Source organism: Carcharhinus amblyrhynchos, chromosome 17 (genome assembly GCF_965287045.1).
Source record: "Carcharhinus amblyrhynchos chromosome 17, sCarAmb.v2.hapA, whole genome shotgun sequence".
In the NCBI taxonomy this organism is placed as follows: Eukaryota; Metazoa; Chordata; class Chondrichthyes; order Carcharhiniformes; family Carcharhinidae; genus Carcharhinus; species Carcharhinus amblyrhynchos.
This window is the reverse complement of record NC_137340.1, coordinates 20,317,633-20,334,722: the sequence shown is the minus strand read 5'-3', so window position 1 is coordinate 20,334,722 and position 17,090 is coordinate 20,317,633.

Below are 17,090 nucleotides of genomic sequence, written 5' to 3'. Positions count from 1 at the left end.
TCACTGTACAATTGATTGCCACTCTTTTAATGGGGATGGCCAGCACCAAACAGCCAATCACGTTGAAGAATTCTCTCAACTAATTGGGATATAAAAATTCCAAAATCAAATCACTTAAAAACATTTTACAGGGAGTGGAATATAGTTGGGACATGCCCTTCTGCTAAGGGTATAAGATAATGAAACAATTTTAGGAGTGTTGGAAAAAATAGGAATAATTGGAAAAAAAAGTTACAAAAACAAATTTTGGTTGGAATTTTACCAGTACGCCTGTCCTTATCTTGTAAGATTGTGCCAACGGAGAATGCTGTTCTGTGAGCCTTGCCCGCCCTAATTTCAGGATAGGTGTGCAGTTAAAATCAGGGCCGTTATGTCAAATAATAATTTTTGTATATGTAGGCTAGAAAACCCAAATAAAGCTTTTAAAACAGATTAAAGTGTTACTTCAACTCACATACAAAGATGGCTGCACAATTTGCACCACTGCTTCTTCCACATTCCAAACCATTGTCTGCATCCCATTGCAGATCCCACGTCTGCAAAAACCCCATCAAAGACAATGAGCTCAGTCAGGGGAATATGAGTGAACCATATATCCTATTCCCACTAGAAAGGCATTATGATCATCACCCTTGTCTGTGCCAGCCCATGACCATCAACTGGGTGGATATAATTCTAATCACCAGAACAATGGGATCTTGGCTGAGAAGAGAATACAGGCATGAACTAATCAAGTTACACTGGAATGCACTAACCACAAACATACCTGAATTACAGTTGGTGAGAGAAGATCATATGACAAGCCCAGCCCTTTCTTTATGTTTTAAGCACATGTTTTCTACTTCCTCTCTCTCTCTCTCTGTCTTTCCAATCCTGCTTGCACGCTTTTAAACCTTGTTACCCTGATTGTAACTACCCAGGGGTTGCAGACAGAGACTTCTTAACAGAACCAAAAGCCCACACTGCAGCCTCCAGAACAACAGATGAATTGTCCACCTACATTGTTAAATCCCCTTGACAAGAGAAACCAGCTGGCCCACCAGCTCAGCTTGAAGCCAGCCAAATCATCCAGCTCCATGAACTTAACAACCCTTTAATTTTTACAGCACTCTAACTTGCTTAATCTATCCTTCCCCATTCTGTAATCTATTTAAACATGTGAAATTTGAGTATATGTGTATGTATGTCTGTGCTTGTGTATGAGCATGCACGTGTGTGGATGTGTGAGTGCGTGCATGCACGTGTGTGGATGTGTGAGTGCGTGCATGCACGTGTGTGGATGTGTGAGTGCGTGCATGCACGCGTGTGGATGTGTGAGTGCGTGCATGCACGCGTGTGGATGTGTGTGTGGACATCTGAGTATATTTTGTTATTTTACTTAAACCAGGTTATAGAGAGGGGTGATGGGTGCCTGGAATTCACCACCTGAGTTGATGATAGAAGCAGAGATTTTAAGCTCTTTTTAAAAAAAAAGTACCTGAATCTGCACCTTAAATGCTGTAAGCTACAGAGCCATGGGCTTGTTGCAGGAAAGTAGGATTAGAAAGGGCAGCTGTGTATTCTCGGGATGGCATGAACAAAATGGGTCGAATGGCCTCCTTCTGTGCTGTAACTTTTCTATGCTCCTATGGGTTAAGCACAATAAAAGCAATCCTCTTTGTGTTATCGAAACTCAAGATTGTGTCTGATTATGTCACAGTGCATAAAGAGTTAAACACTCGTTGAATTGACAATTATTTTAATAAAAACTTATAGCAGTCAAATGAGGAGTAGAAAAAGAGGAGAATCATTCAATCCTCCTCAGCTGATCATAACACACAGTTTAAAAACTACAATCATTAATAAGAATGGGTACATTCAATAACATTCCACAAATATAACATTCTTTCAGGGCTAGATTGGTTAATTAACAGTAGATCACTGTTAAAAATCCAGTTATAACTTTGAACAAAGCTGAAGAAAAGTACAATCAGAGTGCAAAAGGGGAAGCTGTTGCCAGATTTTGCTGATTTGGGGAGCAATAGCCTGCAATGTGAGGTAATTGAGAGAATGCTTCAACGTTAAATAGTGACAAATTTAAATACAAAATTGAAAAAGCAACAAGGCCACCATGGTGTGTGTGATGTGGGGGGAATGCACCCCCACGTCAGGTAGGCAGGAAAGGCCCCATAGGCTGGCCAGGAGAACTGGGTGCCAAGCTTGTCATTGGATGGTTACTGCCTGGCAGTTGAACTGTTCCCCCTGTCACGCCAGGTAACCGGAAGCTGGCCGAAAAATCCCTGTCAAACTCCTTTAACAAAGCTGTTAGCGAGACTAATTGTCTGCCCACCTTGTCAGGCCCTGAACCCATCTTTCATAGAATGATCATTGCCAGGAATAGGATCAGGAAGCCAGTATGCTAATTAACTACAGTGTTGTCAAACTTTGTCTCTACTCCTCTATTCCTGACCTTGGAGAAGTTTGGGCAAGGGGAGGGGGTGGGACGATGATGTTTGGCCTGAAAATCCTGTCCCTTGTTACAAATCATATTTCTGTATTGCAGGCTATGATTGAAAACTAAATCAATTAAACTGATGGCCATGAAGACTTGAGATAAACTGCCCCCAAGGGTAAGGCAAAGCGGTAGGCAACTGGCATTCTTACTGAAAAGTTTCAAAAGTGTGGGAAAATAGAATAATTTGAGTGGTGAAAATGCAAAGTATATCGCCTCAGATATCTTTTTGCAGTGCAGCTGTTAACCAGATGCAAAGTGCATTTAAAAATTAACAACTGCTGTCCGTCAGTTTGATTTTATAAATGTTGTGATAAGATTGCTAATATTATGCAAGATCTGGCGAGCTTACTGAATCTAAGCACTTTACAAGAAGTCATCCATGGTCTTAAGAGTTGGTTGTTAAACATTTCCAGGATAGGTTGTGATCCTGCAGGAATTTATGTCCAACTCAATTTTAATTTCGTGGGGGTATTTTAGGGGGTTTTGCGACACTGGGGCTGGATTTTCACCACAAAGATGGGAACAGGGGTCATGTCCGATTTCAGGTCAGACATTCACCCCCAGAAGAAAGCTGTCTGAAGTTCAGTTCCCCTATCTGCTTAGAAGCAGTGAGGGGAATGGGTTAGATAAAGCGTGGGACTCATTCAGACTCCACACATCCCCACCACTGAGGCCAGTGATTGCCCTGAAAGGGTGATCTACAATTTATGTCAAAGTCTTCTCACTGCCCCAGAGGGAAGACAGACATTACAGGAAGGCTGGAGGCCTGGTAACCGGGGCAGGGCAAAGCCTTTCTTCATTGGTGCTGACTTGGACCTAATGCTGGAGATTGTGAGGGAGGTTCTCTTCCCAGAGGATGGCAGACAGAGGCCATGGGGCACCTCTCTGTTCATTGTGATCTCCTTCTGTCTCCGGTTCAACTTTCTCTCTCCCCTCCTGCTCATCCCTGATGAGCTATCTCCTTCCAGGACCACACTATTCTCAAGATCCACATTTCTCTGGAGAGCCATGTTATAGAGAGCTGAGGAGATAACCACAATAACTGAGACCCTTGCTGAAGTATACTGGAGAGCACCAACTGACTGATCTAGGGACTGGAGTTGCATCTTACGCTGTAACCATTCTATGATTGAGTTTCCTGACAATTGGTGTCAGGCGAACTGTCCTATTGTTCCCTGTTTACTCTCTTCTTTCTTAAATTGAGGTTTCACACTAGCTAACTTTAAACTTGTTAGGACTGCTCTATAATCTGGGGAAATCTGAAAAAACATAACCCATGCAACCAATATCTCTGCAGCTATCTTTTATAACTGAGTATGTAGGCCATCAGGTCCTAGGGAATTTGCCATCTTTTAATCTCTTAAATTTCTCCAATACTTTCTCTTTGCTGATATTAAATATCTTAATGTTTTAGCCTCTGATTAGGTTTCGGTTGGTCACTATTTCTGGTATGTAATTTATATCTTCTACTTTGAAGGCAGGCACAAAATATCTGTTCAATTTCTCCTATCTCTGTATCTAAAGGCAGATGCCGCTGGGTATTGATAATTGGGATTGCCTATAATATTTAGTAGCAAATTTCCGTCATATCCCCTGCCCCTCAACACCGCCCACCAATTACTTATCCCTGTTACACATTATTTTGCTGGACAGTACTGAGAGAGATGACGGCTGTATCTTTTTATAAGCAATGAGAAGATAAAGGATTAGAAGTGTAAGGATTTGGATGACATTTTGGAGTTATTATGTTGGGTAAAATAAGATCGTTTGCCCCGGGGCTGCAATTGCAAAAGGAAAAACAGGTCAGACCCACCTGCACCAGGAAACGTTGCGGGCAGGACAGAAATTTAACAGACTAGTCAAAGGTCCGTAGACTTTGGGCAGGATATCTCTGATCGGTTATTTGCAAAATGAAATTCCATGGCTAGAATTCCCTGGCCGTTCATGCCAGCGGGATTCTCCGGTCCCACCGGCAGCGTACCCCGCCTGCGGGTTTCCCACCAGCATGGGGTGACATCAGTGGGAATTCCCAAAGACAGAGACCACTAGCAAACAATGTGCTGCCTCCTACCAGTGGGAAACATGTGACTTGGAGGCCAGAGAGTCTCCCTCCAGATTTCATTTTGACAAAGCCTGTGCTGTTGATGATTCAACAAGGGTGTTTCATGTTTCAATCTCCTGGGCTCCTCCATTATAGGATTATATACCAGTAGTTTTCTAATTAGTAACTATGTTGTCCTCCAATATCAAAACCAGTCCATGAATTTAGGTTGCTGAGTATTTACACAGCACTGTTGCAAGATTGTGAAGCTAGGACTAGCTATGATGATTTATTTGAAGAATATTAATAAATTGTAATTGGCTTCATTTCCTGATTCTGCTCAACGAATACCATGACACAAGCACAGTAGATATAAGGAAACGGCTGTTGAAATGCTTTACTATCAGGTTTGACCAAGTCCTGATTATTAACTGTCATTCTTTTTGGCGTAGACTATTAGCATAAAGTTAAAGTTTATTTATTAGTCACAAGTAAGGCTTACATTAACGCTGCAATTAAGTTACTGCAAAATTCCCCTAGTTGCCACACTCCAGTGCCTGTTTGGGTCGATGCATGTAACCAGTACGTCTTTCAGACTGTGGGAGGAAACTGGAGCACCCAGAGGAAATCCACACAGACACAGGTAGAAAGCATAAAATCCACACAAACAGTGACCCAAGCTGGGAATCAAACCCGGATCCCTGGCACTGAGGCAACAGTGCTGACCATTGTATGAACCACCATGCCGCCAGCTGGGTAGTGCAACTATCACAGCTGAGATAATTGCTATTTTTGTTATTATTAGAACGTTGGGAACAGATCAGATAAAATTCACAAGTTTTAACCAACTGTGAGCATTACTGTTTTTTGTTGTTTGATGGATGCTTGCCATGAATACCAGTGAAGAACAATGAAATGTTCACTGCAATCTCTCCAAAATACGGACAGTGGTTGGACACAAATTCCATGGCAAGTACTAGAATGCGGGGAAGAGGTTTCAGTTTGCCAAATTCCAGCAGGGACCTTGCCCAAACAGGCCCAGATTCACGAATGATGTGCTGGAGGTCATGCTGGACAAAGTGAAGTTGGGCATGACCTGAAAGGAAGCCTTCACAGAAAAATCAGGCTTGGCAGGGGCTAGCAGGCAGTGTACTGCCAAACAAATCCCATAGGACTTGGCTCCAAATGTGTGAGAAGCAGGGAGACCTGAGGAAAGCTGCAACGGAAGACTATGCAATATTTTGCTATATGAGATGGTTGCTCCAAGGACGCAGGCCACTAAGCTTTTCTTCAGAACCCGATTATCATTTTAGTACTGCCCAATTCAAAGGACTCAGATACTGTGCAGACAAATTAATGCTGCCCATGTGTGACTGCATGCTGCAAGAAGCCAAAAATACAAGCTGCAAATAGCAACTGAAACTGATCTCAATTCCTCCTAACATTCAGCTCTGGATAAATACACAGACTGCAGTCTGGGAGATGGAGTGGTGATGCTGCAGTGTCCTTCTAGGAATATAGGACCATGTGATGTGGAGATGCCGGCAGTGGACTGGGGTGGGCACAGTAAGAAGTCTCACAATATCGGGTTAAAATCCAGCAGGTTTACTTCGAATCATGAGCTTTTGGAGTCATCAGGTGACTCAAAGTTCAGGAAGATGGTTTAATGTAACAGATAACTGATCTTTCCATGAATTATGATTTAAACTGGCCAAAGTGGCCCAATCATCTAAGGCACGTTGCTGGTTTAAGGCTGTATCAGACACACATATTTTGCATCAGACTGAATTGTGCAAATGCAACCTTAGATAAGGGTCCTTGTCATGAATGTAATTAGGAACAGGTGGAAGAGAAGTGTGTAGATGAATTTGTGATGTTTCTGGTTTCTGTATGAGCTATTCTGTTTAATCAAAACACATTCAGCCACAGGGATACTCAGAGTATAATCTCAATAATGCAGAGTATACGTTAATTTGACTTCAGTGACATTGGTTTAGATGTACTTGGACTTTGCTCTTCTCCAGCCACACAACAAGCAGTACAATAAATTGGAGGTGGTTCAGACAAGATGTATCAGATTGATACCTGGAATGAGCTGGTTGTCTTATCAGGAAAGGTCGGAAAGACTGGACTTGTTTCCACTGGTGTTTAAAAGAGTGAGGGGTGACTTGACCTAATATAGAACATCCTGAACAATCTTGACAAGATAGATGCAGGAAGGATGTTTCCTCTTGCAGATGCATCCGGAACTAGGAAACACTGTTTTAAAATTAGGGATCGTCCTTTTAGGACAGGAATGAGCAGAATTTTGTTCTGAGGGTTGTGCAACTTTGGAACTCCGCCTCAGAAGGCGGTGGAAGTGGGGTCACTGAATACTTTCAGGGTGGAGGTCGATGGATTCTTGTTGGGCGAGGGAGTCAAAGGTTATCAGGGTCGATGGGAATGTAGAACTCGAAACGTAAGCAGCTCAGTCATGAAGTTATCAAATGGCAGAACTGGCTAGAGGGGCCAAATGGCCTACTTCGGCTCCTACTTTGTATGTTTGTTGGCTCTGTTACTTAGATAATTCAGAAATGCAGATGACATTGTTCTCAAACTTAAAACAGATGTAACTCTTCTGAAAAAGCTTTTGTTTTTTGAATGATTATAGCTGTCTTAAAGGAATATCAAAATTTCAGCTAGTGACCTGCTCATGGATCAAACTGTTTGGATTCTTCAACTTTGAGTTTAAATCAAAATGAACTTAAAATCAAAGGACAGAAATGATACTGAAGCCTGGCTTTGTTTTTAATCAATTAACCTGAAAAGGGAACAATCATCATTTCCATCAGAGGAGTATTACTTTGATTTATACAATACATGATAACACATATAAAGCAGGGGAGGCAACGGCCTGGTGCTGTTATCGCCAGACTAATTAATCCAGAACCTCACCTAATGTTCTGGGGACCTGGGTTCAAATCCCACCATGGCAGATAGTGGGATTTGAATTCAATAAAAAAAAAAGTCTGGAATTAAGAACCTACTGATAACCGTGAAACCACTGTCGATTATCAGAAAAACCCATCAGGTTCACTAATCTCCTTTAGGGAAGAAAATCTGCCATCCTTACCTGGTCTGGCCTACATGTGATTCCAGAACCACAGCAATGTGGTTGACTCTCAACTGCCCTTGGGCAATTAGGGACGGGTAATAAATGCTGGCCAGCCCATGTCCTACGAATGAATAAAAAAAAGCAACTTAAATTGAGGTAATACTTACAGGGCATTTATATCAGGTATGTTGGATTCATAGGCAGCATGGTGGCACAGTGGTTAGCACTGCTGCCTCACAGCACCAGGCACCCGGGTTCAATCCCAGCCTTGGGTGGCTGGCGATGTGGAGTTTGCACATTCTCCCCATGTCTGTGTGGGTTTCCCTCCAGGTGCTCCAGTTTCCTCCCACAGTGCGGGTCAGGTGCATTGGCCATGCTAAATTGTACCTTCATGTCAAGGGGACTAGCAAGGTAAAAATGTGGGGTTATGGGAATAGTGACTGTGTGGGATTGTTGCCAGTGCAGGGTGGGTCAAATGGCCTCCTGCACTGTGGGGATTCTGTGATTCTATGAAGCACACGTATCAATTGTCAGGGAGTTCATGCTGACAGTCAATGTTTCACAAACTGTGTCTGCACGTCAGTATTTGCCACGACAAATTAACACTGGATTTTCAATCCCCACATTGCCACATCTCTGCCCTGAGACTGCCACAGAATGCTGCAGGGCAAAATACCTTCCATATGTGCTTAGAAGACAGGCACATGTGTGACTGTGTGATTAAGTGCCTTGCATTGACCCGTGATGAAATGGCACTTGGCAGTACCTTTTTCAAAGACATTCTGCAGAGATTAATGTATAACTTGTATTAGAGACACCAGGCAACCTAAACAACACTGGGAGGAGTTGCATAGAAACTGGTGTAAAATATCTGTAAAAAGCCACATCATCTGGGAGGTGATATTTATAACATAAGAACATAACATAAGAAATAGGAGCAGGAGTAGGCCATCTAGCCCTTCGAGCCTGCCCCGCCATTCAATAAGATCATGGCTGATCTGTCGCTGCTCAGTTCCACTTTCCCGCTTTCTCCCCATAACCCTTAATCCCCTCTCATCAAAAACCCATCAACCCGCATCTTAAAAATATTTAGCGAGGCAGCCTCCACCACTTCAACGGGCAGAGAATTCCAGAGATTCACCACCCTTTGAGTGAAGAAGTTCCTCCTCAACTCCGTTCTAAACCGCCCCCCTTTTATCTTGAGGCTGTGCCCCCTAGTCCTACTGTCTTTTTTGAGCGGGAAGAGTCTCTCCACCTCTATCCTATCCATCCCATTCATCATCTTATAAGTCTCAATGAGATCTCCCCTCATTCTTCTAAACTCTAACGAGTACAAGCCTAGTTTATTCAGCCTCTCCTCATAGCTCAACCCCCACAACTCCGGTATCAGCCTAGTAAACCTCCTCTGCACTCCCTCCAAGGCCAAAATATCTTTGCGCAGGTGCGGTGCCCAAAACTGCACACAGTACTCCAGCTGCGGCCTCACCAGTGCCCTATACAGTTGCAGCAAGACCTCCCTACTTTTATATTCAATCCCCCTCGCTATGAAGGCCAGCATCCCATTCGCCTTCCTGACCACCTGCTGCACCTGCAAGCTGGGTTTTTGCGACTCATGCACAAGGACCCCGAGGTCCCTCTGCACCGTCGCCTGCTGCAGTTTTTCGCCCCGTAAGTAATAGTCCTTCCTACCATTATTCCTACCAAAGTGGACCACCTCACACTTGCCAACATTAAATTCCATTTGCCATTTCCTGGCCCATTCGCCCAGCCTATCTAGATCCTTCTGCAGACTCTCCACACCCTCCGCACAATTTGCCGTTCCCCCAATCTTGGTGTCATCAGCAAATTTCGACACCCTACACTCGGTTCCCTCCTCCAGATCATCTATATAAATGGTAAAAAGCTGAGGCCCCAGCACCGACCCCTGGGGCACCCCACTAGTCACCATCCGCCAATCCGAATAGCACCCGTTGACCCCCACTCTCTGCCTCCTATTTGACAACCAATCCTCTATCCACGCTAACTATGTTCCAGCTGTCAGCTCTAGGTACAGGTTTGGAGAACAGAAGCAAATGCTGTTGTTTCATCCTGGAGTTAAGGTTGCTGAATAACCTCTTGTCTGAGTTAGCATACTCATCACGCTCCAGAATGCAGTAGCGCTTTCCAACTTACCAAAAAGCCTGCACCCCTCCGATCTCCTGAGGCAGCATATTTATACACCCACAAAACAAATCACAAGTCTTTAGTGCCGTCCCTCTGAAAAAATGCTTCAGAAAACAAACTTGTTGCATACTTCAGTGCTTTTCTGGAAGCTGAATTACAAATTGTAAATTATTAGGGATAACAAACATGAGCCATCTCATCCGCTGGGAGTGCATATTGAAAATGTGGAGATGTGGTGTACAATTTTCAAACTAATGATTGGAAAGTTTCGTTAGATTCCAGATCTATGAAGCCAGGGTGGTGCCTGGGAGTATCATGGGATTGTTCCAATGCAGTCAAGGGCCAGTTGGCCCATCATGTCTCCACCAGCACTCTATATGAGCAATTCACTTGGTGCCATTCTCCTGTTTTCTCCCCAAAACCCTGCACAATCTACCTTTTCAAAGGGCAGTCTTACTCCCTTTTGGCTGGATAGAAGGTGATGCTTTACTGAAACCAGCGATCCAAGGATTGTGGAGTTGGTGCAGGGGCAGTAGAGGTAGGAAAGGGATTGCTGTAGAGGTAACTAGTTTTCTTGGTGAGTCTGCTGTTAGTGAAGGCATCAGGAAAGCATGCATCCCATCTGGGAACACAGTGGGAAAGGAACACAGGGATGGTGAGTCGGCCAAACAAATCTGGGAAGGCAGCCTGGTTTATCAAGGGAAACCTTGCTCTTTTCAAGTTCAAAGATATTTAGAGTCGGAAGGCTGGCAGGAAGAGTTAAGGAAGCCTGTTAATGAGAAGAAGATGGTATATGTTTATTTTGTTGTTTTGATTACTAAAATAAAAATAAAACACTGCAGATGTTGGAGCCTGAAACAAGAATCGAAAATGCTGGAAAAACCCAGCAGGTCTGGCAACATCTGTAAGGAGAGGGAACAGAGTTAACGTTTCGTGACCATATGACTCCTTAGAACTAAAAAGAAGGGAGAAATGTGTTGGATCATATACCTCCGAGAGGGTTTAAATTTATTTATTATTGTCACAAGTAGGTTTACATTAACAATGCAATGAAGTTACCGTGAAAATTCCCTAGTCGCCACACTGTGGCGCCTGTTTGGGCACACTGAGGGAGAGTTTAGCACAACCATCTAACCTGCATGTTTTTCAGAGGAAACCCACACAGACACTGTGCAGACTCCACACAGACAGTGACTCAAGCCAGGAATTGACTTGAGTTCCTGGTACTGTGAAGCAGCAGTGCTAACTACTGTGTCACCATGGAAGAGCTAGAACAGAGTAAGTGGTCAGTGATTCCAGCAGTTAGAAGAGATTGCAACAAAGATGTCGCAAAATTTAAGAACAAGTGACAGGTTGCCCAGTGAGGTAGTGACAAAAAATGGGATATATTTCTTAAATTGATTATGTTTGTTTATGTTTGTGGTAACATAAAGGCACCAATTTCTATGCAGCCCACATGACACTTCTGAATGCAGTTAATGGAGGTGAATACCAGGCATAGGATAGAACATGAGCTGACCCATCATCACCTATATCATCCAAGACAAATTTCTGTTTCCTGGTCTGATCTTAGTAGAGACTATCAGGCTGCCTTTGGAAGAATTGGATGCATGTAAGAAAGACACAGGGGCAGCTTCCTGGCAATGTGTGTTCTTGTACAAATTGAACATAAGAACATGAGAAATAGGAGCAGGAGTTGGCCATCTAGCCCCTCGAGCCTGCCCCGCCATTCAATAAGATCATGGCTGATCTGTCATGGCTCAGTTCCACTTTCCCACCCTCTCCCCGTAACCCTTAATCCCCTCTCTTATCAAAAACCCATCAACCCGCGTCTTAAATATATTTAGCGAGGCAGCCTCCACCACTTCAACGGGCAGAGAATTCCAGAGATTCACCACCCTTTGAGTGAAGAAGTTCCTCCTCAACTCTGTTCTAAACTGCCCCCCCTTTATCTTGCGGCTGTGCCCTCTAGTCCTACTGTCCTTTGTGAGCGGGAAGAGCCTCTCCACCTCTATCCTATCCATCCCATTCATCATCATATATGTCTCAATGAGATCTCCCCTCATTCTTCTAAACTCTAACGAGTACAAGCCTAGTTTATTCAGCCTCTCCTCATAGTTCAACCCCCTCAACTCCGGTATCAGCCTAGTAAACCTCCTCTGCACTCCCTCCAAGGCCAAAATATCCTTGCGTAAATGTGGCGACCAAAACTGCACACAGTACTCCAGCTGCGGCCTCACCAGTGCCCTATACAGTTGCAGCAAGACCTCCCTACTTTTATATTCAATCCCCCTCGCTGTGAAGGCCAGCATCCCATTTGCCTTCCTGACCACCTGCTGCACCTGCAGGCTGGGTTTTTGCAACTCATGCACAAGGACCCCGAGGTCCCTCTCCACCGTCGCCTGCTGCAGTTTTTCGCCATGTAAGTAATAGTCCTTCCTACCATTATTCCTACCAAAGTGGACAACTTCACACTTGCCAACATTAAATTCCATTCGCCAGTTCCTGGCCCATTTGCCCAGCCTATCTAGATCCTTCTGCAGACTTTCCACGCCTTCCGTACAATTTGCCGTTCCACCAATCTTGGTGTCATCAGCAAATTTCGACACCATACACTTGGTTCCCTCCTCCAGATCATCTATATAAATGGTAAATAGCTGAGCCCCCAGCACCGACCCCTGGGGCACTCCACTAGTCACCAACCGCCAATCCGAATAGCACCCATTGACCCCCACTCTCTGCCTCCTGTTTGACAGCCAATCCCCTATCCACGCTAACACCCTACCCCCAACTCCATGCCCTCTAACCTTCTGTAATAACCTCTTATGCAGCACCTTATCAAACGCCTTCTGAAAATCAAGAAACATGGTTTTTTGATTTGATTTGTTTTCCTGTCACATGTATTAACATAGTGAAAAGTATTGTTTCTTGAGTGCTATACAGACAAAACATACTGTTCATAGAGAAGAAAACGAGAGAGTGCAAAATGTAGTCATAGCTAGAGAAAGATCAACTTAATGCAAGGTAGGTCCATTCAAAAGTCTGACAGCAGCAGGGAAGAAGCTGTTCTTGAGTCGGTTGGTACGTGACCTCAGACTTTTGTATCTTTTTCCTGATGGAAGAAAGTGGAAGAGAGAATGTCTGGGTGCGTAGGGTCCTAATTACATAAGAACATAAGAACATAAGAAATAGGAGCAGGAGTAGGCCATCTGGCCCTTCGAGCCTGCCCCGCCATTCAATAAGATCATGGCTGATCTGTCGTGGCTCAGTTCCACTTTCCCGCCCTCTCCCCATAACCCTTAATCCCCTCTCTTATCAAAAACCCATCAACCAGCTTCTTAAAAATATTTAGCGAGGCAGCCTCCACCACTTCAACGGGCAGAGAATTCCAGAGATTCACCACCCTTTGAGTGAAGAAGTTCCTCCTCAACTCCGTTCTGAACTGCCCCCCCTTTATCTTGAGGCTGTGCCCCCTAGTCCTACTGTCTTTTTTGAGCGGGAAGAGTCTTTCCACCTCTATCCTATCCATCCCATTCATCATCTTATACGTCTCAATGAGATCTCCCCTCATTCTTCTAAACTCTAACGAGTACAAGCCTAGTTTATTCAGCCTCTCCTCATAGCTCAACCCCCTCAACTCCGGTATCAGCCTAGTAAACCTCCTCTGCACTCCCTCCAAGGCCAAAATATCCTTGCGCAGGTGCGGCGCCTAAAACTGCACACAGTACTCCAGCTGCGGCCTCACCAATGCCCTATACAGCTGCAGCAAGACCTCCCTACTTTTATATTCAATCCCCCTCGCTATGAAGGCCAGCATCCCATTCGCCTTCCTGACCACCTGCTGCACCTGCAGGCTGGGTTTTTGCGACTCATGCACAAGGACCCCGAGGTCCCTCTGCACCGTCGCCTGCTGCAGTTTTTCGCCACGTAAGTAATAGTCCTTCCTACCATTCTTCCTACCAAAGTGGACCACCTCACACTTGCCAACATTAAATTCCATTTGCCATTTCCTGGCCCATTCGCCCAGCCTATCTAGATCCTTCTGCAGACTCTCCACACCCTCCGCACAATTTGCCTTTCCCCCAATCTTGGTGTCATCAGCAAATTTCGACACCCTACACTCGGTTCCCTCCTCCAGATCATCTATATAAATGGTAAATAGCTGAGGCCCCAGCACCGACCCCTGGGGCACCCCACTAGTCACCAACCGCCAATCCGAATAGCACCCATTGACCCCCACTCTCTGCCTCCTATTTGACAACCAATCCTCTATCCACGCTAACACCCTACCCCCAACTCCATGTCCTCTGACCTTCTGCAGTAACCTCTTGTGAGGTACCTTATCAAACGCCTTCTGAAAATCCAGAAAGACCACATCCACCGGCTCTCCTCTATCCACCGCCCTAGACACATCCTCATAGAACTCCAGTAAATTGGTCAGACACGACTTCCCTTTAATGAAACCGTGTTGCGTCTGCCCTATCAAGCAATTGCCTTCAAGATGCCTCGCAATTTCCTCCTTAATGACGGATTCTAACATTTTACCTACCACAGACGTTAAACTAACCGGCCTGTAATTCCCCGCCTTTTGCCTGGCACCCTTCTTAAACAACGGCGTAACATTAGCCGTTTTCCAATCCTCCGGCACTTCCCCGGAATCCAGCGACGTCTGGAAAATAACCACCAAGGCATCCACTATCACCTCCGCCATTTCTTTCAGAACCCTCGGATGCATTCCATCCGGTCCTGGGGACTTGTCCACAATCAGCCCCTCCAGTCTGTCGCGCACCACCTCTCTAGTAACAGTAATGTCATTAAGACCCTCCAGTCCTACCACCTTTCCATCGCTAACACCCGGCAAATTATTCACGTCCTCCTCCGTGAAGACAGAAACAAAAAAGTTATTCAAGACCTTAGCCATATCCCCATCCCCTACCACTAGGTCCCCTTTCTCATCCGCTAAGGGACCAACGTTCACCCTAGCCAGCCTCTTCCTTTTTATATATTTATAAAAACTCTTGCTATCCTTTTTTATATTAAGTGCTAGCCCAGCTTCATAGCTTCTTCTACCCTCCTTTATCAACTTTTTTGTCAATCTTTGTTGACATTTAAACCTTTTCGTTTTACGTTGGCTGCTTTGCTAAGGCAGCAGGGAGCGTGGACAGGGTCAATGGATGGGAGGCTGGTTTGTGTGATGGATTGGGCTACATTCACGACCTTTTGTAGTTCCTTACAGTCATGGGCACAGAAGGAGCCATACCAAGCTGTGATACAACCTGAAAGAATGCTTTCTATGGTGCATCTGTAAAAGTTGGTGAGAGTCGTAGCTGACATGCCAAATTTCCTTAGTCTTCTGAGAAAGTAGAGGCATTAGTGGGTTTTCTTAACTATAATGTTGGTTGTAGTGTGCTGGGTCCATATAGGGTCAGAGAATTACAGGGAGGAGCCTAGCACCCTTACACTTGGCAAGAGCCCCCTTTGGGATTTTCCCAGTCTCTGCACCCAGACGTAACCTGGTTCAATCTAAATTGGGGAGGGGGGGGGAAACATGTCTTCAATGGGCAGGAGGGTGGTGGGAAGAGGCAGTTCCAATGTCTGTCAGGGTTCTTCAAGTTCATTTCGTAATGGGGAAACTATTTAATCATTTTACGAAACCAACAGAGTTTGGACAAAGCCCGAAGGCAGTGGGTGAAAAGTTGGAAGAATTTATGCCAAACACTAAAATCCATTTCTTGTGCATAAATCAAAACACTGAGAAATACATCAATTTAAAAACAACCTACTGAAACAATTGAAGCAAATCCCAACTTGTTTCGAAGATAAAGGCAAAATACTGCAGATGCTGGACTCTGAAACAAAATCAGAAATGCTGGAAAATCTCAGCAGGTCTGACAACATCTGTGGAGAGGGAATAGAGCCAATGTTTCAAATCAGGATGATCCTTCCTAAGAGCCTTATTTCTTTCTGCCTTGTTACTCTCATAGGGGTCTTCCAACTCATTTCTCTTTCGCCCCAACCTCCAGGACTGAAATAACTTGAAATCTTTATTATCCTATAAGCATTTGGGTGATCACATTTTAAAATCCAGGTTGTATTATTTTTCAATTTGCATTGCCATTTTTATCTAATAAACTCCATGGTCGAAATCTTATGGGGTCTTCACACCGGCAGGATTGTCCAGGCCTTCCTCCCCCCACCCTCGATGGGATGCCCCACCTTGGGTTTCCTAGCAGCATAAGAACTAGGAGCATCTGGCCCCTCGAGCCTGCTTCACTATTCAATAAGATCATGGCTCTGCTCCACTTAGCTGCCTACTCATCATACTCCTTAATTCCTTTACTGTTCAAAGATTTATCTATCCTTGCCTTAAAACATTCAATGAGGTAGCTTCAACTGCCGTGGGAATTCCACAGATTTACAACCCTTTGTGTGAAGAAGTTCCTCTTCAACTCAGTCCTAAATCTGCTTCCCCTTATTTTGAGGCCATGCCCCCTAGTTCTAGTTTCACCTGCCAGTGGAAACAACTTCCCTGCTTCTATCTTATCTATTCCCTTCATAATCTTATATGTTTCTATAAAATCTCCCTTCTTTCTTCTGAATTCCAATGAGTATAACCCCAGTCTACTCCGTCTGTCCTCATAAGCCAACCCTCTCAACTCCGGAATCAATCTAGTGAATCTCCTCTGCACCCCCTCCAGTGCCAGTATATCCTTTCTCAAGTAAGGAGACCAAAATTGTACACGGTACTCCAGTTGCGGCCTCACGAGCACCTTATACAGTTGCAACAAAATCTCACAGTTTTTAAACTCCATCCATCTAGCAATAAAGGACAAAATTCCATTTGCCTTCTTGTTTACCTGCTACAGCTGCAAACCAACTCCTTGTAATTCTTGCACAAGGCCACCCAGGTCCCTCTGCACAGCAGCATGTTGCAGTTTTTACCATTTTAAGTAATAGTTTATGTGGATTCAGTGGGAAATCCCATTGACAGCAGCAGGGCAGAGGATTCACCTGCTGTGCCAGCCCCTTCCCTTGCCGTTAAGAGAGACACTGCAGGGAGGCTAGAGAATCTCGTCCCACATTTCTTTAAATGATGTATAAACAATGCATAACTCTAGTTGCTTTGAAAATAAGGGCTGCTCTCTGCAAATACTGTGTGGGAAAGGACATTTCTGCATTTTGAAAGCTGCAAAGGACGTTTCCACGGTTATTTACATGAATAATTTTACTATTCTACGATGGAAAACATTAGCTCAGTGGCCAACAGCCAAACTCTGGTATCCTTATAAACTCTTGAC